This window comes from Pelophylax lessonae (assembly GCF_965119305.1).
Source record: "Pelophylax lessonae genome assembly, chromosome: 7".
NCBI lineage: Eukaryota > Metazoa > Chordata > Amphibia > Anura > Ranidae > Pelophylax > Pelophylax lessonae.
Genome location: NC_138774.1, coordinates 135,380,639 through 135,404,981, shown reverse-complemented (window position 1 = coordinate 135,404,981; position 24,343 = coordinate 135,380,639).

Below are 24,343 nucleotides of genomic sequence, written 5' to 3'. Positions count from 1 at the left end.
TTAATAAATTGCCATTTTGCACATATTTTGTTATGTATTTATTTATTTTATGAATTTTTTTTAGAACTTTTAAAATAAGGTTTTCACACATACTGTATGTGCTGAGATATTATGTATATGAGCTATACTTTGTTGGTTTCATGAGTTCTTCAAGGGACATATTCCTTATGTAATTTAAAAGGATAAGCTGATCCGTTTTTTTTTTTCCTTTTTGATCTAAGCCATGTTTTTTTTCTCCTTCTCTGATCTCCCACCTGAACAAGGAGCTACTCAGGACTGTATACATGTTGTGGCCATGATACTTTGCTTCACAACCATAACAAAAAAAAAATAATGGATAAACTCACCTTTTAACAACACATAATAAATGCACATATTTTTGCAGATACAAAAATTTGCATTTATTATTTTTTGTGCTTAGAGCCTTTGCACCAGTGACCAGTAGATCGCTGGTGCCATGCATGTCTCCTGAAGATCTGTTAGTGTATCTACATGCCCATACATTGTACAGGTAAGCAGGTACAATCTCACAGAAGACTCAATGAACTACCACAGTGCCATGGTAGTTCATCGAAAACCAGAAGCTGACAGCCACAAAGGTCCCACTAGGCTGTGTTTTTTAAATTGTGAAAGCTAGCGGGAGGGGGCGAAGATCGTTTCTAGCTTTTAGAGTGGGAGATCGGGAATGGGGGAGAAGGGGCCAGTTTATTCGTATTATGTTACATGTTACACCCTGAATATGGGTGTAACATGTTACGAAAGGTGAACTTATTCTTTAAGATCCATGTCACATTTAATATTGTTCTATCGCCAAACACAACCCATTCAAGTGCATTTGTCAATTTGGCAACAACTCTGCAACCATATGCAGTCCACTCACTCACATTAAACCACTCATTCACATAGGGTCAGCATTTTCAGGGTTAAAACAGCATGTCACTGCCTGTACCATTTTTTTCCTAACACCACTGATGCAGGGACATTTTTCCCTCAAGTGACACCACCAATGCAGGGACATTTTTCCCATTTAGTGACACCAATAACACTGGGGCATTTTTTCATTTCAGCGACACTACCAATGCTGTATATTTTGTTTCCTTACTGTGACAACACCGATGCTTCACCACTGTTAGTCCTATATTTATGCACTGAATTTAAATTCTTCAGTTCACTGCCGTGTACCACAATTATTGGTACTATTTCAGTACATGCCCAAAAAATTACATACAGTACATTACATATGTGTGCACTGCTATTAGCCCAATCTCCTCTTTTATGTGTGTGTTTGACTGTGGGGGTGAAGGGGGCCATCTATTCCTTGGGCACCAGATAACTTTGTCCTAGCACTGCTTCCATGGCAGACATGTATTAATGCCAAAAATTATCCATACTAGACACTTCTCTGAGCTTAAGGCCTGGAAGGTCAGGGGGAGGGGGGGGGGATGTGCGTCCCCCTCCTCAACCATACTAGGCCACATGTTCTCAACACTTTTTTTCCAAATGCTTTTTATTGAGGTTTAAAAAAACACACTCTCTATTAATAATATCATAGACCTCTATTTCTGGACTTACTTACATACTGTATGTTAAAGTAATACTAAAGTCTCTTTTTTTGGATAAAAATATCAAACATGTTATACTTACCTGCTCTGTGTAATGGTTTTGCACAGAGCAGGCCAAATCTTCCTCTTTTCGGGCCCCTTGTCGTCGCTCTTGGCCCCTTCTTCCAGCTACATACCCCCACAGCAAGCAGCTAAGCTGAGCTGCTGCTCTGTGTGCCCATTCATACATTGAGCCAATGTTCAGCCCCTCCTCATTGGCTCACTGACTTTAATAGACACCAGCAAGAGCCAATGAGGCCCGCTGCTGTGTCTCAGTCAATCAGGAGGGAGAGTCAGAGAAAGCCGAGTCTCTCACCCAACATTGCTGGATCTAGATGCACATTCCATGCATTAAGATAAAAAATCTTATGCCATTTAGAACCACTTTAAAAACGGAGATTATTGAAAGGGAGAAATATCAACAACAAACATTGATATTTAAATGTTTTTTTTATATTATTTATGTATATATTATTTTTAATAGCTTTGCACTTCTTTTTATCTAAAATTTGGTATCACAAATTTTCAGTACTGGCAATTTCTGACCCCAGCACAGTGTTTTTCTTTGTTTAACTAATGTGATTTATCCTGGGGAGTGTGCAATATGCAAAACCCATACGAGTCAGGTATGCAGCACATATAGCAACTGTGGGGCCCAAATCATCTTGATAAGGTTTGCCCATCCTATTACCAAAAGGGTGCATTTTTTCCAGGATTTACTTTTGAGTTTGAATTTGTGTAGAATCCACCCTCCCCCTTAAAGTGAATCTAAATACCTGGTTATTTGAAGGAGGACAATATTTTTATTTGCTGTTTGCACTGTGGTAAAGACAGGTGCAAGGAATCTAAAGGGAAAATAACTGAGTTGTCCCAGTTGATATCAAATCCAGAAAAAGAGCCGAAAAGTCTGTATGAAAGACGTAAGCAAGGACAGTGATTGGCCAGTGTCTCCAAAGAATAACTAGGCATCATCAACATAGAGGGATATCGTATCCACCCTATTTCCTCTCTGAAACCCTATCATAGAATATGATTTTCCAAGGCCGCCGCTAAGGGCTCTATCACCAGTGCAAAGAGGGAACCATTATTACATGCCCTGGGGGCACAGTATAGAAACGTTACCCATCTAAGGAAATAGTTCCAATACCTCCCATAGAGATCACCAATCAACACTGTTTAACACCTTAGTGGTGTCCATTGATAGAATGGCCCTACCTTCCAAGTTATATGGGGGAAGCTGTAAGTTGAGAAAAAGTAAGTAAATTGCTGTTGACCTAGTGACAATAAAACAATAAAACCAGACTGGTTGGGATGCACCAATTGTTGCATTACTGTACTCGGTCTGGTTGCCAGAACTCTAGCAAAGATTTTAACATCAGAGTTTAAAAGTGAGATTGGGTGGTATGACTGGGCAAAGCTGATCTTTCCCTGGTTTCAGTACAACTATTATGCTGGCATCATTTAATAGAAACTGGGAGTGTATTTGACTCAAATGCCTCATTGAGGACCTCCAACAACTTAGGAAGTAAAATATCCCCATACAGTTTATAAATCTCTGACAGAAGTCCAACCATGCTCGAAACCTTATGACTGGAGGACTCTGCAACTGCCTTACAAAGTTATTCAAACTTAAAGGGGTGTTTAGGCTTTTCCTATCCTCAACGATAAACAGGTCAGATGCAAGATTGCAAGAAGTCAGAAAGTTGTGTAGGAGAATAGTCAATTTACAAGTTTTGGTGTGTGGGGATAAAGTGTTATGCAGAATCTGCCTTTAGAAAGTACCGTCCCTGGAAGTAATGCTTTTACTTACTCTGATATTGGTCACTATAGAAGTTTTTGATGGGATGTATAATTTCTGTGGGATCTTGTGAAATGTTCCTTCTGTTCATTAAAAGTGTTACATAATGGGTTTATGTTAAATCTCCATTAACAGCTGTAAATAATAGTGTAATTAGAAATATATTTCAGTTAGAAGGAAATGTATTCAAAGTATTAAGTGTTGTGTTGGTGTTATTGTAATTAGTTCCACTTCAAAGGTTGGCTTTTTGTTTTTCCTTCCAAATTGACTCATGTCGTTTTAATGTGTGTGAAAGTTATATGTTTACATGCTGTTGTTCTAGACTCCAAGTACTTAGAAACCCACCAAGTTTTTCTATAACCTTTTTTTGTCAAAGTATAGATATGTGGGTGTTTCTTTACATTTTAAATGTACTTACTGTCAGACTGACTCATAACCTCTGCTCAAAGTCTGTCTCAAGCATCCACTACTAGTTTAGTACATTAAGAACCTCTCATAGAAGTAGAGTGAGGTGTTATTAATGGTTTCTTAATTTTGTATTGTAGGAAAAATAACCAAACAAACATCAGTGGATAAGTCCCCTTTTACACTTGCGAACCGTTCAGATCCGCCTGTCAGTTTTTTAGGTGGATCTGAACGGATGCCCCATGCATCTCTATGGGGCATCGGATGTCCGCAGAGACATGTCCGCTGACATCCGATCCAATCCTGTCTGGCCAATCCAGACGGATGGAAACCCTATTTTCCATCCATCTGGCGGATCGGATCAGATGGGATCGGATGAGAACAGACAGGCGGTCTGTTCTCATCCGATTCCCCCATAGAGAAGAGCGGGGACCTGACAGCTCTGTCTCCGCACACAGCGCGGAGACAGAGATGCCATCCGCCTGCTCAGCTCAGGATCGATCCCCCGCTGAGAAAAATGGAGCGGCAAGTGTGAAAGGGGCCTAAGGCAAATATGAACCAGCCTTGGCAATATACTTTGGAGGAAAAAACACAGAAAACCTTAAAGCATAGTTTATTTGTTTTAAGGAGCACTCTATCAGAAACAAGAAGATATAAAATAAATATAAAAAGATTGACAAAATAGCAGCCTTACTATTCAAAGCTTTCCCCTCCAACGTTAAGGTCCTTAATTGCCAGAAATGTATTTTTGCTAATTTTTCCATACACCTCTTGGCTCTCTCTATCCCATACAAATTGTTATTAAATCCTATTCCCAATATTTTTATACATCCCTTAGACACTTTCCATCCACGCTCACCCACATTTCTGCACTCACCAAAAAAAAAACCTTACATTTTTTTTTTACCATAATTATTCCAAACCCACTTATAAAGCAAAACAAATAAATTAACATCTTCACCCTTCTCAACCCAGCTACACTTTTAATATCACAGTCACAGCATCCATGTAACTAATCACACTTAAACTTCTCCCTCCATTCCCAAGCACTTCTACCCCTCTCCCAAACGTATCTTTTGCAAGCGTCCACAAAAGAGGCTCAATTGCACACAAAAACAGGACAGGGAACACCCCTGACTCACACCTGCACCTATACATACTTCCTCTGTTATCCAACCAATTACCATTATGTTGCTTACCATCCCATTATACAGACACCTTATCCATCTTTGCATCCCTCCAGGCACTCCCATTTTCTTGAATACCTTAAACATAAAATCATGCAAAACCTTGTGACATGCTTTTTCAAAATCCGCTGCCAATACTTAAACCACCTAAACAAAAATGTATTAATGTCTTGTGAGCTGCTATGGGCTCAAAGTATTTATGCAGACTATTACTCACAAGTAAATGTGTCTCGTATGCCTGAGACATGCATCCAGAGTAGGGATTGACCGATATTGAATTATTTGCAAGTATCGGCCACAAACTTGGCCGATATTTCTGCCTCCAGAGGGGAAAGGGGGATGGGGATTAGAGTGCCGCCTGATAACACAAAAAGCAGGGATCTTCTGCTTACCCGGCTCGGGTGCTGTCATACAAAGTCCCGCCTCCTGGACCGGGTCCTACCTATGATAGACAGCACACTGGTGACGTCTATCATAGGACAGCACCCGAGCCGGGACTTTGTATGACAGCGCCCACGCCGGGTAAGCAGAAGAACCTTGCTTTTTGTGTTATCAGGCGGCGCTCTAATCCCCATGCACTGCTCACTCTGCATTGTTGGGAGCACTGGTCACTCTGCATTGGATGGGGGAACTGGTCACTCTGCATTGGATGGGGGCACTGGTCACTCTGCATTGTTGGGGGCACTGGTCACTCTGCATTGATGGGGGCACTGGTCACTCTGCATTAATGGGGGCACTGGTCACTCTGCATTGGATGGGGGCACTGGTCACTCTGCATTGTTGTGGGCACTGGTCACTTAGCATTGGATGGGGGCACTGGTCACTCTGCATTGTTGGGGGCACGGGTCACTCTGCATTGATGGGGGCACTGGTCACTCTGCATTGTTGGGGGCATTGGTCACTCTGCATTGATGGGGGCATCGGTCACTCTGCATTGATGGGGACACTAGTCACTCTGCATTGTTGGGGGCACTGGTCACTCTGCATTGTTGGGGAACTGGTCACTCTGCATTGATGCGGGTACTGGTCACTCTACATTGATGGGGGCACTGGTCACTCTCCATTGATGGGGGCATTGGTCACTCTGCTGCATTGATGGGGCACTGGTCACTCTGCATTGGATGTGTGATTGAATGTGCAGAATTGGCCAATACCGATACGTTGTGACCAATATATCAGTATCGGTATCGGCCCTGAAAAAAAAATATCGGCCTATCCCTAATCCAGAGCATTAAAACCTTGCGTTTTCAAAAACTCAGCACCTCTATCAGGTTTTTTCCTTACTTGTTGTGTTCAATGCTAAAGCCTTTCTGGTGTTACTGAGCCATTATCCTTTTCTTTTGGGCACTCTCCAGTTTTCTCCTCCACTCAGTCCACATACAAAGAAGTAAAAGCAAAGATAGGGCGTTATCCCCTTAAAAACTTTTTATTTCACACTCTATAATAACACTCATATTAGCCATTAAGACCATTGTCTCCTTTGTATTGACATCTATTGCCATTTATATCGCTCCAGGTAAACTCTTTTGCAATATATTACTCTTAAGGATATTACCCTCCTCTCACTTTAACACAGGTTCAGCGTAATCCATATCACTGGTCCTACACATTTCATCACCGATCATGTGATTTTCTCAGGAGGATTTTACCTCAATACTGAAATATTGGAATTGCCTGCTTTCTTTCCTTACAGTACCATTGTACATCCCTCAGACATATCAAACTCTCAGCAATAGACCTCTCAGGCATGGCACCAACTTGCTCCCTGCCATTTTACCAACCACCTCATGTAACCTATCAGCAATTATTTTAGCCAACTTTTGATCGGTGAAAGAATCTCTCTGCACCACAAATGATTCCATGCTTGGACACCTAGACACAAAACAAAAGTCAATAAGTATACTCCCACCCCTTTTATCACTAAAATATCTAAAACCCCCATTCTTTCCAGCATCTCTTAGATTAGACATCTCAATCATATCCCCCAAATCTTTCCTAGATTTATCAACACCACCACCACCACATCTCTTACCAACCGTCAAAATACAATTACAATGCAATCAGGAGGGTATATAAAATGCCCCCTAAAAATAAGCATAACCTCTCAAGAAACTCCACTCTCTTGTGCCTATAATAATAAACTAACACACACCTCCCCATCACCACAGGATTTTTTTTTGTTTTATATTTTTTACTCTTAAATAAAATCCCAACTGCTCAGTTACTTTTTTTTCCAAGTACCCCAACTGCGATACTATATGGCCACTCAGAGACTCCAGCCAGTTCCTCCAAGTTGCAATCCTGCAAGACCACCATGTCAGGCTTCTTAGCCCCCATCAGTATAAAATATGGTTTTACTGGCACTATGGCATATAAGTCCAGGGAAGCAGTACAACTATTAGGGTCACATTTACCAATAAGTTTGCTGTGAGGCAGTACAAAGGAAACCAAAAAGTCCACCACTAAAATTACTGTGAGATACCGCCTTCCTATAGTGAAAGGTATTTATACATCCTCACTTCCAGTTCCAACCCCAAAAACAAGGAGCTCAGTTGCTGCTTATGAGTAAAGCCGGCCATAAATGGATCGAAAAATTCAGTTGGTTCAGCAGGGACTGGCCAAATTTACATCCATGTTTGGGGACAATGGCTGTGCAGAAATCAATTCTACTGATCGACCTCTGTACAACCAGCCCATTTGATCAGTGCTGCTGGTTATAGTTAGTAGTGCTGATCGGTGTATTCTGATGGTGAGGAAGTCTACCTGCAGTCAGAATGCAATAGCTCAAAGGGAGTGATTCCCCACTCCACCTTGAATGTGTGGATGGGGGAATCAGGTCACTTTTTTTCAGTCAACCAAAAAAACTGAATCGTTTATGAGCTGCTTAAGTGGGCGGCGTCATGAAAATCATCAATTTCTTCCTTTGTAGCCATTTGTGTATCAAGAATATCTAGCGTATGGAAAGATTTAGCCATAATTTTAGAGAGCCAAAATTGACAACTTTTATAGAGCTGTTTCAAGCTTCTTACCCATAGCGGCAATTGAACTCCTTGTCTTTGGGTTTTGAACTGGAAATAAGGAAGTAAATTCCTCCTGTTATAAGAACTCAGGTGTGGGTATTGAGGAGCTCCCAGCACAAAAGTTCATGACAGGAGAAGGTCAAATCAAAATGTTTACTGAACAAAGGTATTAAACGAACCCATTGTGTTACAGTGGAAATGCCTCCCCTTTCCTCAGGGCTATAGTACAGAACAATGAAATTTGCCATAACTAACTCATAACATATATATATATAATATATCAAAAAAATGTATAAGAAATATACGGTATATTAATTGTATATAACTTATATGAAATATACAACACTAGCATAGATATACCTAGATATAGTACTGTAAAATATAATAATAATAATAAAATGAATAATTACAGTAATAAGATTCATAATAGTAACCAGAGTAAAAAAAAAAAAAAAATATATATATATATATATATATATATATATATATATATATATATATATATATATATACATACATACATACATACATACACACACGTATATATATATATATATATATATATATATATATATATATATATATATATATAATCATAATCATAAAATGTAGTGAATAATCAAAAAATCATGATAAAAACATCAAATAGTCAGGATCAATCAATACATCCTCAAAAAAATACATGATCCTAAAAAACAAACACAATAAGAACCTGAAACCATGGGTATGAATTGACGCAAGAAGATATACATTTAGAAGACTTTGAGACTAAAGTAAAGACTAAGCATTTCTGTCAGGACTCTATCCACAGCATATGCTCATGAAGACCTGGAATTCTTGCCATTATCTGACATGGCCAAACAAATGCATGCCTGCACATACAAATGTGTGCTGGCACACAGGTGCTTGCACTAATGCACGCTGATGCATGGTCGGCCAGAATTGGTGCCGAACAGGCCTATTAAGGGAAGCAGTTTCTTTCTGTGATTGCTAATTGATTTTCGCTTCTCCAGTGTGTTTGTTTCTGTGTTGCCTTGCATCTGTGAATACCTGTTACCGACTCGGCTGGCCCCCTGGAGCTGTCTCCTGCCTGCCTCTTGATCTGACCTTGGCTTGGTAAACAGACTGTTTTATTCTGCTCTTCTGTGTATGACCTTGGCTACCCTCCTGACCAAGCTTGCTCTTATCCACACCCAGGACCTGACTCTGGCTTTAAACTGGCTTCCCCCCCTGATACTGCTCTGCCTGAATCCTGATAGTTCCCATGGGTGCCACCTATCTGCAGACATCCTGGTGTCTCATATGACAATACTCCAGTCAGAGTATGCAAGCAGCTCCGGGAGATGACCCGTGATTCTTTGAGCCTGACTCCTCCTGTTCAACCTTCAGGGGAGTCTGGAAATTAGCCACAAGGGAAGCCATCTCTCCATTGGCCTCCAGCACCAGGTACATGAAAACTGAAATCAAACTATGGGGGGAAAAGTAGGGATCAGTATGGGATAGAGGAAAGATTAATGGTAAAATCTGAGAGTTAGGAAGAAGCCCAAGGCTGTGTGATACTAAACATAAGGAAAAGTGGCAACAGAGAGGGGGAGATGGAGCCTTTATAAAAAGTAGCAGGCTGTGACTGACAGAGAATTGTAGAACAAATAATATGAAGAGATTAAACATTTTATACAAAGTAGGCTACTATGGGGGAAATGTATTATTATTCTGTTAATCTTTGAAAATAAGAGCTAGAATGTGATTGGTTGGATAGCGTAGCTGCTCCAGTCTTGTAATTAGTAGTCTAGTAATTTCCTCTCAGATAGTAGGTTGTAATGGAGACACAGATCAGCCTGGATGGAGGAGAAGAACCATATGTCAGTCATTTTATTTTTAGAAAAAAGTTAGGGCAGTGGAAGTAGTGATAAATGAGCAGGCAAACAGTGTGGCAGATGCTGGGGGGGGGCAGAGAAATGAATAAAGAATGGAAGAACCAGGTGTGAGATGGGGGTGGCATGATGATAGCAGGATATTGCACTAATGGCGCTTTTCCACTGCATGGAACCGTGCCGGTTCGGCACGCTTTTGTGCATTTCCACTGCTGGTACCTCATGGTATAGGGTCGGAACGGTTCGGTATGGTACGGTATAGGTTTGCTTTTCCACTGCATGGAACCGAACGGAACGGTCTGAAAAAACAGTACCTACTCAATTGTGGTTCCAACAGGTACCAAACTGGTACCATATCCCACAATCCTTTGCATGCAGTCACTACTAGCCACTGATTGGTCAGAGAATCCCACCCACCCCGTTGTTATCCCACCCACTTAACTTAGTACTACTTTAGTGGAAAAGCAAACCTATACCATACCGTACCGAACCGTTCCGACACTATACCATGCGGTACCAGCAGTGGAAAAGCAAACCGGGCCAAGCAGGGCCGAGTAGAGCCGACCCGGTACGAGCCGGTACTTGCAGTGGAAAAGTGCCATAAGCGGCTTTATAAAGAGGGGATGGCAAAGCGATGAACAAATGGACTAAATAGGGGAGGCTAAGAGAGGAAAGAGGGAGTGGTAGGTAGGGGAGATATGACTGGGAGTGAGAGGGTATGATCCTTAGATGGAATATTTAAAGAAAGGGAAATAGAAATAAGAAATAGAGTGACATGGAAAAAAAGAGATGATAGAAGGATTATCAGAGAAGTACTGCAGAAGAGGGGAACACTGATCTTTCAAACCTGGAGTTATTGCAAGCTGTTTTGCATAGTTAGGAGGCAGATATTGGCACTTAAAATTTAAATACTTGGCAGGGGGTGTGGCATGAGACATGAACTCATGTGAGGCTTGCGCTAGTTTGGGTGAGGAAAGCCCTAAACTTATATAGATAGCAGTGTGAGTTATTGGACCCAAATGTATACAAAAATATTTTTCAAAAATTGCAACCGTTAATGCAACTAGAGATACTGTAGAAGCTGAGTAGATAAAGCATAAAACTATGATATCACATTAAGATGGATAGTCAACTGGTTGTGATTTTATAGTTGGATTATATCAAACACCCGTACACATATACAGTATGTTGTATTACACCTGTTACATCTGTGTCGCCTATGAACATACCCAGGTACAACTTTATGTACACTTTCCTCTGTCCATATTTGTGAGGGTATATGTGCATGTAAAATCAAGACTAAATCCATAACCAATATTTATATGTTTTGATTTATATCATGCTTATGTATGTGTATGTATAGTCATGTGGCTTATCTAGACACATGTATGCAAATATGAAAATAAAGAAATGTGTTAATGAAATACTGAAGTACTGAGCAGGTAAGCATTTTCAGATTTAATTTTCAAATTTTAATCAGACAAAAGATGGAATTTATTTTGTAGAATTAGTTCCAGCTATTTATACTGAACATGTGACTGTCATATGTATTTTGACATTGTTGTTAAAAAGCATACTGCAAAATTAATGTCAATAGAAAAATATGTTCTATTTTCAGCTCTGATTTCCAGATGGAAATGTAATTTTTTTTCTCCAAGCAAATGTACAAACGTCTAGCATATGTGTCAAAGAACTAAGAAAAAAAAAACAATTCTCTTTGCACATGAACATTACTAATTTCAAGCAATACATTAGATATTCAGTTTCACAAAATCATAAAACATGCAGAAACACTAAAATCTGCTTTGTTTCATCAGCCTTTGGTATGTGCATAGTCCTAAATGAAAGTAAAGTACAATTTATTATAAAGCAGATATTTTAAATTAAAATAAAATACATACATATTTTTGTATCTTTTGACTTAATTATAGTAGATATACATGTAGCACCCTACAGGTAGGTGCTAGGTAAACGTATAGTTGGCCTTGTCTGCCTAACAGCAGGGCTGTGATTTATTAGTCAGGGTGTCATGGTTTTCAGGTGTGCCTGCTGAAGGGGGAGTCTCCCCACTGGCTCCTGTGAGAGGATTCTCATAGGGCGGTGGAGGAAACCCAATCAGGGGACACATCCAGGCTTGTAACTACCCAAGAAGATTGTGCTGCAGAGGATTCTGGGAGTGGGTGTAAGTTTGGGGGTGGCACATGACATGATGTCTTTAGCGGGAGCAGAGTCCCAGGATGGAGAGTGGGACTGTCTCTCCTCCTGTCTGAGGAAGTGGATGTCTCGGGTGAGCTGAGGGGATCCGGTGTGCCGAGAACCTGCGGAGAGAGAGGGGTCCAGTCTCAGGAAAGCCTACACAGGTCGTCAGTACTGCGGATTTCCCCTGGGGGTCTGCCAGATCAGAGGGGACCACTCCGGAAGAGATTCTGGGATCCAGTGCCAGCTAGCTGAAAGGGGGTGCCTAGGTTGAGGACCCTGAAGTTACAGAGGGGGTGCATAGACAGTGAACCTCAAAGAGTTCAAGGCTAAAGGGGGCACCTACTAATGGGCCCTGAATTGTACAGTGCGTGCCAGTTGGAATGTACAGTTTGACAGGATTCTCAAGTCAAAGCAAGGCAGGAGGGAAGTATTCAGTGACTTGTTGCAGTATAACAGTGTCGTTAGTTCTACAATTTCACAGTTCTGGATCTTCTGGACTACAAGTCGAGGATTCAGCACTTCTCTTAAGTTACAGAGTGTTCTCAGAGATAGTGGGCGTTGGCTGGCGCTGGCTGGCGTCAAGGAAGCGCCAACAGGCATTTTTCAGGAACAAAGTCCCAAGTGCATATAGTTAAAGTCTAAAGGAGTACTCATTCCCTTCTCCCATCCCCTTTATCTACAATAAAACAACAAAACAAAGATGCCGGAGTGGTTAATGTCTCAGTCTTCACACCCATGGCCACAGCTCACATGGGCTGGAAAAATAACTGGTAACAATGGCAGACCAACATCAGCCCACAGGCCAGAAAAACCTGCTACATACACTTGGTAGGTGTGATTGACCATGGGTACCTTCGATATCAGGGTCACATGTAAAGTTAAGGGGATATATCACAACCATATCTATCCTGCTTAAACTACTGTCACAACGCTTGGGCTTCCAGGGCAGCACACTCAGCCAGTGTATCTAAGCTACAGCCTGCAGAACTCAGGGGGTTCTCTGAGACTTAACACCCTTCATTTACAATCACAGACTGACCTTTGCCCTTATAAACTTTGCCCTTTGATCTTATAACTAAATCAAGGAGGCTTTGCACATCTTTCTCCAGGAGTCCAGCCATCTCTGCCTCCCTCCAAGGGCCTAGAACAATCAAGAGTTCTTTCCCTTCTTTGGTGTGTGTACAGCAGCCTTTTCAAAAGACATCTTCTGCCTAGTCTTCTGTTCACTCAAACACTGATCAAACTCCATAGATTGTTTTGAAAGTGCCTTTACAGACCAGACAAAAAACAGACATGTAAAAAGAAAGAAAACCACGCTTATAAAATAACAGCTGCTAGCATCAGTCAACCAATGATAAAAAAGTGAAATATAAAATGCAGCGCTAAAAAATATAGGTGAGCAACACTATTAGATGTTAAAGGCCATCATTATGAAAGTAGAAAAATGTTCATATATGAATAAATCCAGACTTCCACCCATTGATTGTGTGAACACAGACTTGTCACTCGGTGAGCAGCCTACACCTAGGTCAACTAAAAAGTTTCCGGATACTCACATTGGGAGAGGAACATCCTTTCTTCTGGTTGCCTATTGGGAGTACTTTTGGAGTTGCAGTCGGTGTTTTTACCCGGGTTCTATATACAAAAGGCCTGTTTGATCACCTTCTCAATGGTGATCCACGGCTTCTGGTAAGAGGCTTATCTATGTGGTGGAGGTGTAGGCTGCTCACCGAGTGACAAGTCTGTGTTCACACAATCAATGGGTGGAAGTCTGGATTTGTTCATAAATGAACATTTTTCTACTTTCATAATGATGGAATTTAACATCTTATAGTGTTGCTAACTTATATCTTTTAGCGCTGCATTTTATATTTCAATAAACAGACATGACCAGCATATCAGGCACACAACGTTAATAAATTTTAGAGTTTCTTCTTAATAGTAAAAGTGGTTGTAAAGGTTGAAGGTTTTTTTACCTTAATGCATTCTTTGGCCAGCCGGGGACCCAGGAAGTGGAGGAGGTTCTGTGTGCAAAACCATTGCATAAAGAGCAGGCACATATAACACGTTTTTTATTTTCAAACATGAACCAAAGCTTTAGTGTCACTTTAATGTATTTTTTTGCTTATCTCCATAGGAGTCTCTTAATGCCTTCATGCCCACTGCCCTCTTGCTATGGGGATGCCAGCCCACACATTTTGTGTGATGTGATGGTTAGCTATGAAAAAGGTAAGCTGATCTAAGGAGAGTAGTGGGAGGGTCTGGGATTCTCTTCTGATGTATGCCAGCCAGCAGAGGGAGGTGACATGACCACACAGCAGCGCTGTGCAAAAAGGTATTTAGAATTATAATTTTAATAAAGCTGACATTCTGTACTTAATATCTTCCTAAAACAAAGGAGATAGAAGTGGATTTTCTACATTACAGCCACAGCGGCATAGTGGCAGAGGGGAGGGGCAGGTAGGAGATCAGCTCTTACAACACAGACTACTGAACTGACAGGCAGGGAGGGAGGAGGGGAGGCAGAGACTGAACACATAGTGGGATGATGGAGTGATGTAAACTGACCATGGTATCATGGATCGGCAGCCATGATTACCGTGGTCAGTACAAATAGCGGGACACAGGAACAGGCAGGATCAACCAGGTATTCTATAAATTAAAATGGGACAAACTACACTGCAGAATCATTATGCTATAGATCATGCTTTAAAGGAACAGGAACCTTTTTTATTTTATTTTTAGAGTTGAAACTGCTTTAAGGATAATAGTAGCATGCTAAATGAAATAAAATTCAATGGCTTCATAGCGGAATAGTGGCAGGTGGTGAAATATAGTAGAGTATATTATCAATATAATAGTATCTAATAGTATTTAGTCACATTCGACTAGACTTGTTCTGTGATGTTGAAGATGTTTGGCAGCTTGTTCAAGCCACTTTTTCAGTTGTAATGAGAGTTAAGAAAATACTCCATTTATATTCAACTAGGTAACACTGACACCTGTTTGGATATCAATGCTGTGATAGATTCCTGGCACTCATTATAACAGAATAAGTGACTTAAGCAAGATATGAATTGTCTTTAGCATTACAGGACAAGTCTAATTAAATGTGACCAACTACTATAAGAAATATCATTGACTGAATAATTGAGAACACTTACAGTCATGGGGATAATAGTGGTGTGTTTTGATAATGACAGACATTATCCCCTGCTGTCAAGAATACGCACTTATATGACCTCACTGAACTGCATCTTCTTCTATGGGCTGCATTTGTGCATACTGATACTTGTCCTGGGAGATCAATGCACAGCACATTCCAACACAGAGACTGAGCTATCACTGAGATAGCCCATGACTGGATAAAACAATGATCAGTAAAGCACGCCCTAGATTATACAATTTTGTTTTCTTCAACCACTATACAGCCTACTCTTGTCATTCTTTCTCCTATTTAGCGTCCATTCGCCCTTGTGCAAATTAAGAATCGTGTGTTTTCTATTGTGACTTTACTGTGCGGCTTGATGTGATTTTGATGCAACTTCAATGCAATTTTGATGCAACTTTGGATGAGTGTGATTTTTTTTTACGACTTTGGCTTTGACCAAAGTGATAATTTTGTTTGTGCTCTACAAAGTCGCTAGATATGTGCAGAATGGAAACATTTATTTAGTTCCATTTGGTTTCTTCATTTTCTAATGAATTCCAAATTTTCAAAATGATTCAAATTCAAATTGGTTGAAATTCTGTGTGAAGAATACTTGGTTGTTAAGCAGCGGGTTGGGAATCCTGCCGCCACGTGACTCATCAGCTGTCAGAGGGTTTTCCCACTGACAGCTGAATGTAAACAAAAGAATGCAGGCAATGAAACATAAATGAAAAAACATTGTGGGGCCCCCCTTTCTATCCATACCAGGCCCTTTGGGTCTGGTATTCATTTTAAGGGAAACCCCATGCCAAAATAAAAAAAAAAACAGGGTGGGGTCTTCCCAAAATCCATACCAGACCCTTATCCAAGCATGCAGCCTGACAGGTCAGGAAAGGGGGGATGAGTGAGCACCCCCCTGAACCATACCACGCCACACGCCTTCAACATGGGGGATGCTTTGGGGAAGGGGGGCTCTGCTACCCCCAAAGCACCTTCTCCCCTTGTTAATGGGGACAAGGGCCTCTTCCTCACAAACCCTGGCCAGTGGTTGTGGAGGTAGACAGGAGGGAGTCTTATCGACCTCTGAAAGCTCCCTTTAGCAAGGGGACCCCCAGATCCCAGCTCCCCCATATGTGAATGAGTCCAAACTACCCCAACTCATTAACCAAAAAAGTGACAAGTCCTTTATTAAAAAAAAAAAAAATGCCCCCCGGTGTAGATCTATTATCAATCACACTGCCTGCCACCACTGCCAACCCGAAAAAAGAAAAAGAAAAAAACTCTGGTCCCGATGAAGGCTCACATTATCTGCCAGTTCCACTGTCTATAAGCTCTTAAATAACTAAGCGGCGAAGTTCCCGGGTGGCCCCTCCCTTTAGCTATTTAAGTGCTGTCATATAGTGGAAGCCTTCGTCGGGACTGGAGTTTTTTTTTTTTTTCTTTTTTAAGGTCCGCGGTGGCAGCAGCAGTCATGATTGATGATGGATCTACACTGGAGGACATTTTAAATAAAGAAATTGTCAAAAACTGCCTACTATAATTTTTTTACACTGCGCTTTTTTGGGTGAATGAAGAGTATTATGTATTTTTTTTTTATTTTAGTGTGGGGTTCCCCTTAAAATCCATACCAGACCCACAATTATGACATCCATGCAACCGTTGTGACAATATGCAGGTAGCAAATAGGAAATTGTATCAATATGCAGACACAATTGTTTTTTTTTTTTATATATTTTTATTAAAGAAAGAAAGTTTTTACAATGTTATCATGACACATTTTGCAGTCAATAAACTGAAACATATACATGCAAACAGAGCATAAGAAAACAAGCGTAAACACAGCGGAAAAAAACATAGTAGACAAAGCAATTTTGAAAGCAATAAAGATTCATATGTTTCTGTATTGATTATTGCCTCATTAATCAGGGCACTACAATTATTTTGAAATTTCTCCACACTTGTAGGCAAGATTGGCTTATGCCAGTTATTGTTATCACATTGTTGAACACTCTGCCACTCACCACCACATTACCACCCTTGTCTGTGGGCTTAATTACAATTGTAGCATAATTTTGTAGATGCTGGAATGCTATCATTTGCTCTTGTTAGTTTTTTATTGTCCTTTTTTTTTCTGGTTTAGAAGGATTCTATTGCCTTGATCGTTTGTGTAAAGAACACCCTCAATATGTTTGAATGTACCTGTTGCTCCACCAGTGGCTTGTGCCTGTTTATTTTGTGACACCTGTGGTGGAACTGTCACTACATTGTGCTCTTTAAATGGCTTCTTATGTGTGTTAAAATTGTGTCTATTATGTCTCTATTATGTGATACTGTCGGAGAAATGGGACGTTTTTGGGAACCACCACGTGCATATCTATACTCACCACCATTATTACGCTGATTCCTTCTATATGTGTTTGTAGGCTGATTCGGGTTGTTCGTAGTGATGTGGTTTATCTGTTGTGAAGAAAGAGAGGACAGAGAGCAATCAGATTCAGTGACCATTGAATAGCTTTCCTTTTGAGGAAAAATACTTTTGTTTGTCTGTTAACATTTTTATTTTTTATCCATCTATATGCTATTCCTATAGAAGGCAACAGAGTCACGTGTAAATTTACTTTCTTTCAAATCTATGATTCATATTGTGAGAGAAATTAATGAACTTTATGATCGATTGAATCAATCTCTGTCTGATAATATGTGCTCAAAATTTTCATTAGTGAAGTACACATATCTGCTAGTAAGCTCCTGATGAAGTGGACCAAAGTCCAATAAACGCGTTGAGTTTTGCGGATAAATTAATTAAAAATGAATACTGCTCAGACGTACAACTGGATATAAGTTTGTATACTGTAATTAGGTTGATGGTGTAAAAGATTCATGTATTTTTTACATAAAGATGAACTTATCCTTTAAAACAAACATTAGTATTACTAAATGTACCATTTTCTTGGAGTCCACCTTTAAATTGTCTATTTTTATATGTGCATTTTTGTTTACAGTAGGCTGACAAGATTGCTTCTAATTGCAAAAAAAGCAGCCTAATGTTGTTAGCCTGAAACAACAAATTATGTTACTGGCATGATCTTTAGGTGAAAAACTATAACAGAGCCGCAAAAAAATATTTTGCTTAAGAAAACTGTATACAATGCACAAATTGAAAAATAGATTTTGGCTTTACCTACACTTTAGGCTCATCATAAACAAACACATATTACAGCATACAAGCTTTTTAGGAACTACAATTTCCACATAGGATACCTCCCTCGACAAAGAAGGATGATGTGCATTGCCTAGGTTTGATTTAGGATGTACAGTATATTTAGCATACATACGATCAAGGATGTATTTTAAATGTTTGTCACATACTTCTCACATTTCACTATATCTACATTCACCTTGGCTACATACTTCTTAAAAATAACATTGCAATTATATATAATTATTTTAATATGAATTAGGGTTTTTTTCTATGTTTTGTCATGTAGTTGCAAGGCGACAAAAAAGTAAAAAGCATGGCTGGAAAAGTCACTGGCATCAAAACAGGATTCAATTAGCTGAAATTTGCTTTTATACTGCCAGATGAAAATGATGTAATTATACCTGTGTACTAAAAATAAGTATAGGCTAAAATGCTAGGTCTCTTCATGATATTATTAAACATTGACTGAAGCATTTAAAAGTCCTGACATTTTTTCTTTAAGAATTTGTATTAAGTTATATAATTTAAGACATTTTTTAACTCATCACAATAAAATGTCAAAACTTTTAATAATGCTGAAAAAATGGGAGTGAGTGTGTAGCTAGTGCATTGTGGAGATGGATGCATAGTCAGTGACCTCCTGCTGCAACCCAAGGAGAACCCTCAGTCCAGCCACCCCTGCTCTCCGATACACAACATCTCATGGGCTGCTGAGGTTGAAGCACCTCCTGTTACCCTCCCTGCACACCAGCAGAGCCAGTTCTGACACGCACCTGTAGCACCTAAGATGGTGAACCCTCCACTGTCTAGGATATCTGCTCCTACTAAACACCAACGTTCTTGTTCACCAATCACCCCCCCAAGATGCCCACCACAAGCACAGCTTTTGAGTAGGCATACTCTCCTTCCTGATACTTGATAGATAAATGCAAAACTTGAGATTGGAAAGACTATATTAAAGCCCTACCTACTCCCTCAGAAATGAGAACTTCATCCTTCAACTCTAAACTAACTACAAGTCAGAGATCCAATCCATAAATGACATTGGAAAACTGTTGACTTAAAGTGCTCCTGCTCACCCCTCTCACCTCCTCCCAACATTAAAAGGCCAATTTATTATAGGGCACTTCAGACAGTGTAAACTTGGAGATAGGTGGGTCTACAGAACCCTGGGCCCCTAAAGCCCCGACCCCTTTAGACCAAAAGATGCCATATGTCATGTGCACTTTCAAGCACCAATGAGAACATAATGACTAAGGCCAGAGACCTGAACACATTTGACTTCAATGGTGCTATTATCAGACTTCTTCTGGACCTTTCCAATCATACTTATGTCATGCTATGAGGGGGATCTATTTAGCTCCATGTACCCCACAGAGTCCACCCCACAGTTCCCATTCCTTCCCTCACTGCACTGAAATAGATGCCAAGGAATTCCTCCTCAGACTAAAACAAACACAGACGATTTTTTTTCTGACACCACTGTTGCAGGAAGACTTTTCCTGTTAGTGATACCACCAATGCAGGGACATTTTCTCCTTCACCACTGTTAGCCCCCTATTTGTTCAATAATATGAAAAATCTTCAGTTTGTTACAGTGTGCCACAAACTATTGGCACTATTTCAGCACATGCCACAAACATTACATACATTTCAGGGTGGCGTGCTGCACTGTTAGCCCATCCCTTTTAAATACCACACACGCCAGCCAGCTTTTAATAAAACAGACAACAATAGAATGCATTTAAAAAGCCCTCAAAATATTGTAACAACTATGTGTCTTGTACTAGACTTAAATTTGAACAGATGAGAAACTAACCAGCTTTTAATAAAATAAAATCAACATTAGAGTGTGTATAATTCACTGATAAAGACAGCTAAATATAATAGTGACTGCATTAGCACTATTTAGGCAGTTGTACACAGCCACATTTACTGAGTGAGAGACCAGTTAATTCAATGCATACTATGTAAACATATTTAGTAGGCTACATTTTCAAGGAGAGAGACCAGTTTTTTTTTTTGCCAAATTAAAATGAAAACACCTTGTGCAAGCTACAGCTGATGGTCCATCCTGAACACAGAATTGTCTGTGGGGTCCACTCTTTTTTCAATGATTTAATAATATGGCTTATGCATAATTTTTCATTTATAGATGCAGAAACGGCTCACCCTCTACTATGTGCATAAAATACACAAAAGGTATCTCTCAATGCAAACCCTTTGTAAAATCTCCCTATATACTCCAAGTGTCCCTTGCACACACACTGACTGAAAATATATTACTTTTCAGTGGCACTGCATAGGATGGCAGAAACTAGCTCTCCCTGCACAAACTTTTTGTTCCTATATTCCCTAGAACTATCCAACACATAGTGAATGGGTCTCTAACTCAATATAAATGTAGCAGTTTTCAGCAATTTCGAGCAACAGTCAGCTCTCCTTGCAACAACTTTGTGATCTGTTCCACCATGTCTCCTCCAACACGCGCACACACTGAACGGACTACTGAGAACCCTGAATTTTATAATGAAGGGGTTGACAAATAGAAAAACCTCCATGACTGGCCTTTCTAAACCACCCTTTCAGAGGGCAGAATGTGCATTATTAGTATTTTGTTGCTATAGACACAAACGGCTACATTGGATCACCACTTTCTCAAACTTTGAAGACTTGGGTTCAGGTCGAACTCATGATTGACCTAAATCTAAAGCTCAATAGGTGGCTCAGAGTCATACAATAACTCTCCAGAATGAGTCTAAATAGTTTTTTTTGGGCAACATATATTCTTACTATATATCAATGTATACAGCAGAATATCATCCTTTTTAAAACAATATTAAGTCCTACATAGAAGTAACATATTTAGGCTTCATGTACTCTAGACTACATTTGCCACAGCTGCAGGAAAATGCAAAATGAGGCAAAATTGTGGCAAAAATGTACTGCGATTTTGCCTCGCTTTGTGTTTTTCCCATGTTTTGTGTTTTCCTATGATCAGGGGTCAAAACATTGCTATGCTGAATGTGAATTTTCCATGTTTAGAAGTGGGAGGTTTAACTTCATCTAAATGCGCCAGCTCCCAATGAGTTTAGGAGCTTTGGCAAAAAAAAAAAAACCCAAAAAATGCCAAAAGCTCCTAAAGAGCTAGTGTACATGAAACCTTTTTTTTTTTTATCAGATTTTATATAAAGCTGAAACAAACACAATATAAAATCGCCGCATACGCTGACGACCTATTGTTTACGATAACAAACCCGGAGATCTCGCTGCCGAATTTACTGAAGGAAATTGAGCAGTATGGAATATTTTCCAATTTCAAAATAAATTATGGGAAATCGGAGGCAATGGGGGTGGGTATCCCAAAGTTGAAACTGTCTATATTAAAAGTTAGTTTTAAATTTAAATGGAAGGATTTGGCAGTGAGATATCTGGGGACGTATGTGCCCACAAATCTATCTAAGGTCTTTGAATTGAATTTCCCGCCATTGTTAGCAGAGACGAGGAAGATGTTAGGACAGTGGCAAGGAGGGCTGCAATCCTGGTTTGGGAGATGTAACTTATTGAAAATGAATATCCTCCCTAAATATTTATACCTTATGCGAGCATTACCGGTAAAAATACCAAATAACTTTTTTAAGAGTGTACACGCATTATTTATTAAATATATATGGGCAGGGAAAAAGCCTCGTTTAGCCCGTAGTACCTTGGTGGTGTCAAAACAGTACGGGGGTCTGGCACTGCCAGACGTACGCAAATTTTACCACGGTATACATCTAAGTAGAGTATTGGATTGGTGGCACCAGTCCAGTACAAAACTTTGGACGCAAATTGAACAGGCGCAAACTATGGTGGATTTAAAGAGGGCACTCTGGTGTTACCCAAGCCTACCTGGAAATCTGAAATCCCACCCAATAATAGGTAATACGTTGCGTATAAGTCACTATCAGGGTATTCAACAAAAATTAACAACTTTGGATTCACCCTTATTCCCAATAATGGGAAATCCCAAATTCATCCCGGGCATGGAGGGGAAAGAGTATATAAAATTGAAAGAAAAAGGGCAGGAACAAGTATCAGCTTTTTTGATAGAGAAAAAGTGGCCTTCGATTGCAAAATTAAAAGAGGAAGGGGGACCATTTGGCCTACCCTTTTGGCAGGCTAATCAGTTACACCACTTTCTATTATCGATACCGAATCCAGATCGATTTGATAGACCACTGACGGAGTTTGAGAGATTATGTGAAGGACGAGTGAGTATTTCGCGTACTCTATCAACCTCATATAAATTATTAACCACACCAAAAGAATTGATGAATTGGCCATGGGTAGAGAAATGGAGAAGTGAGCTAAACCGAGAGTTCACACAGGAACAAATAGAAAGGATTCTTAGATTTACTTTTAAACCTGCAAGATGTGTTAAATCCCAAGAAACAAATTTCAAGATACTTACCAGGTGGTACAACACACTGGATAAAGTACACAAATGGTACCCACAAGAGACAGATAAATGTTGGAGGTGTAAGAAGGAGAAGGGCACAATTTTACATATCTTTTGGTCATGCGAAGTAATAAGGCCCTTTTGGTCGGGGGTAAGGACCTTGACCCAAACTTTTACAGACTATAAGATTGAGGAGGACCCAGCCTTTTTCCTATTCTATCTTTCTGAAATTCCAATTGGAAAATATGAGAGATCAATAATACCTTTTCTATTAGATGCTGCAAAGGCATGTATCCCTTTATTGTGGAAAAAAACACGAGCGCCGTCAATCTCAGACTGGGTTCGGAAGGTAGAAAATATTAGTAGAATGGAAGACTTGATCTTGTCCTCACAACATAAGCAGGAAAAATATAATAGTATCTGGGATAAATGGATCTTGTTTATGTCATCAGAGGAAGGCAAACGACTTTTTGCTAGCTGAGAGGGGCCGATAGAGGACTGGAGGTAGGGGGGGATTGCGTCGCTCATCTTCGGGAGGGGGGGATTGAGGGGACTGGGAGGAGGAAATGTTTGTTTGGTAATTGTGTTCTTTAAGTAATTTTTTTTTCTTTTTTTTTTTTTTTTTGGGGGGGGGGGGGTATAATAGACTGGGCAACAGCATTAGGATCAGGTGTCAGTTGGGCTAATATATGAAGGTCTGAAATACCATCTTGAGATATAGTTGAGAGTTACTTATGAGGATGCACTGTTGCCATTGTGTCTATGTTTTGGGAACTTGTTTTATTTTTCTGTCTTTTCGGTTCTTGTATGTTATATAAAACAGGAAATGATTTAATAAAATTATATTTGAAAAAAAGAAAAACCTCCATGACTGGCCTTTCTAAACCACCCGTTCAGAGGGCAGAATGTGCATTATTAGTATTTTGTTGCTATAGACACAAACGGCTACATTGGATCACCACTTTCTCAAACTTTGAAGACTTGGGTTCAGGTCGAACTCATGATTGACCTAAATCTAAAGCTCAATAGGTGGCTCAGAGTCATACAATAACTCTCCAGAATGAGTCTAAATAGTTTTTTTTGGGCAACATATATTCTTACTATATATCAATGTATAAAGCAGAATATCATCCTTTTTAAAAAAAATATTAAGTCCTACATAGAAGTAACATATTTAGGCTTCATGTACTCTAGACTACATTTGCCACAGCTGCAGGAAAATGCAAAATGAGGCAAAATTGTGGCAAAAATGTACTGCAGTTTTACACTTCGTAGACAAGCACCAGACACTACCAGAAATATTATTAACTTACTACATTCAGCTAAATCTGGTCAAAAGCCTACGATTTTTGTCACGCTTGATGCAGAAAAGGCATTTGACCGAATTCACTGGGGTTACCTAAAACATACCCTCCTCAAATATGGCTTTCATGACAATATATTGAATGCAATATTGGCACTATAT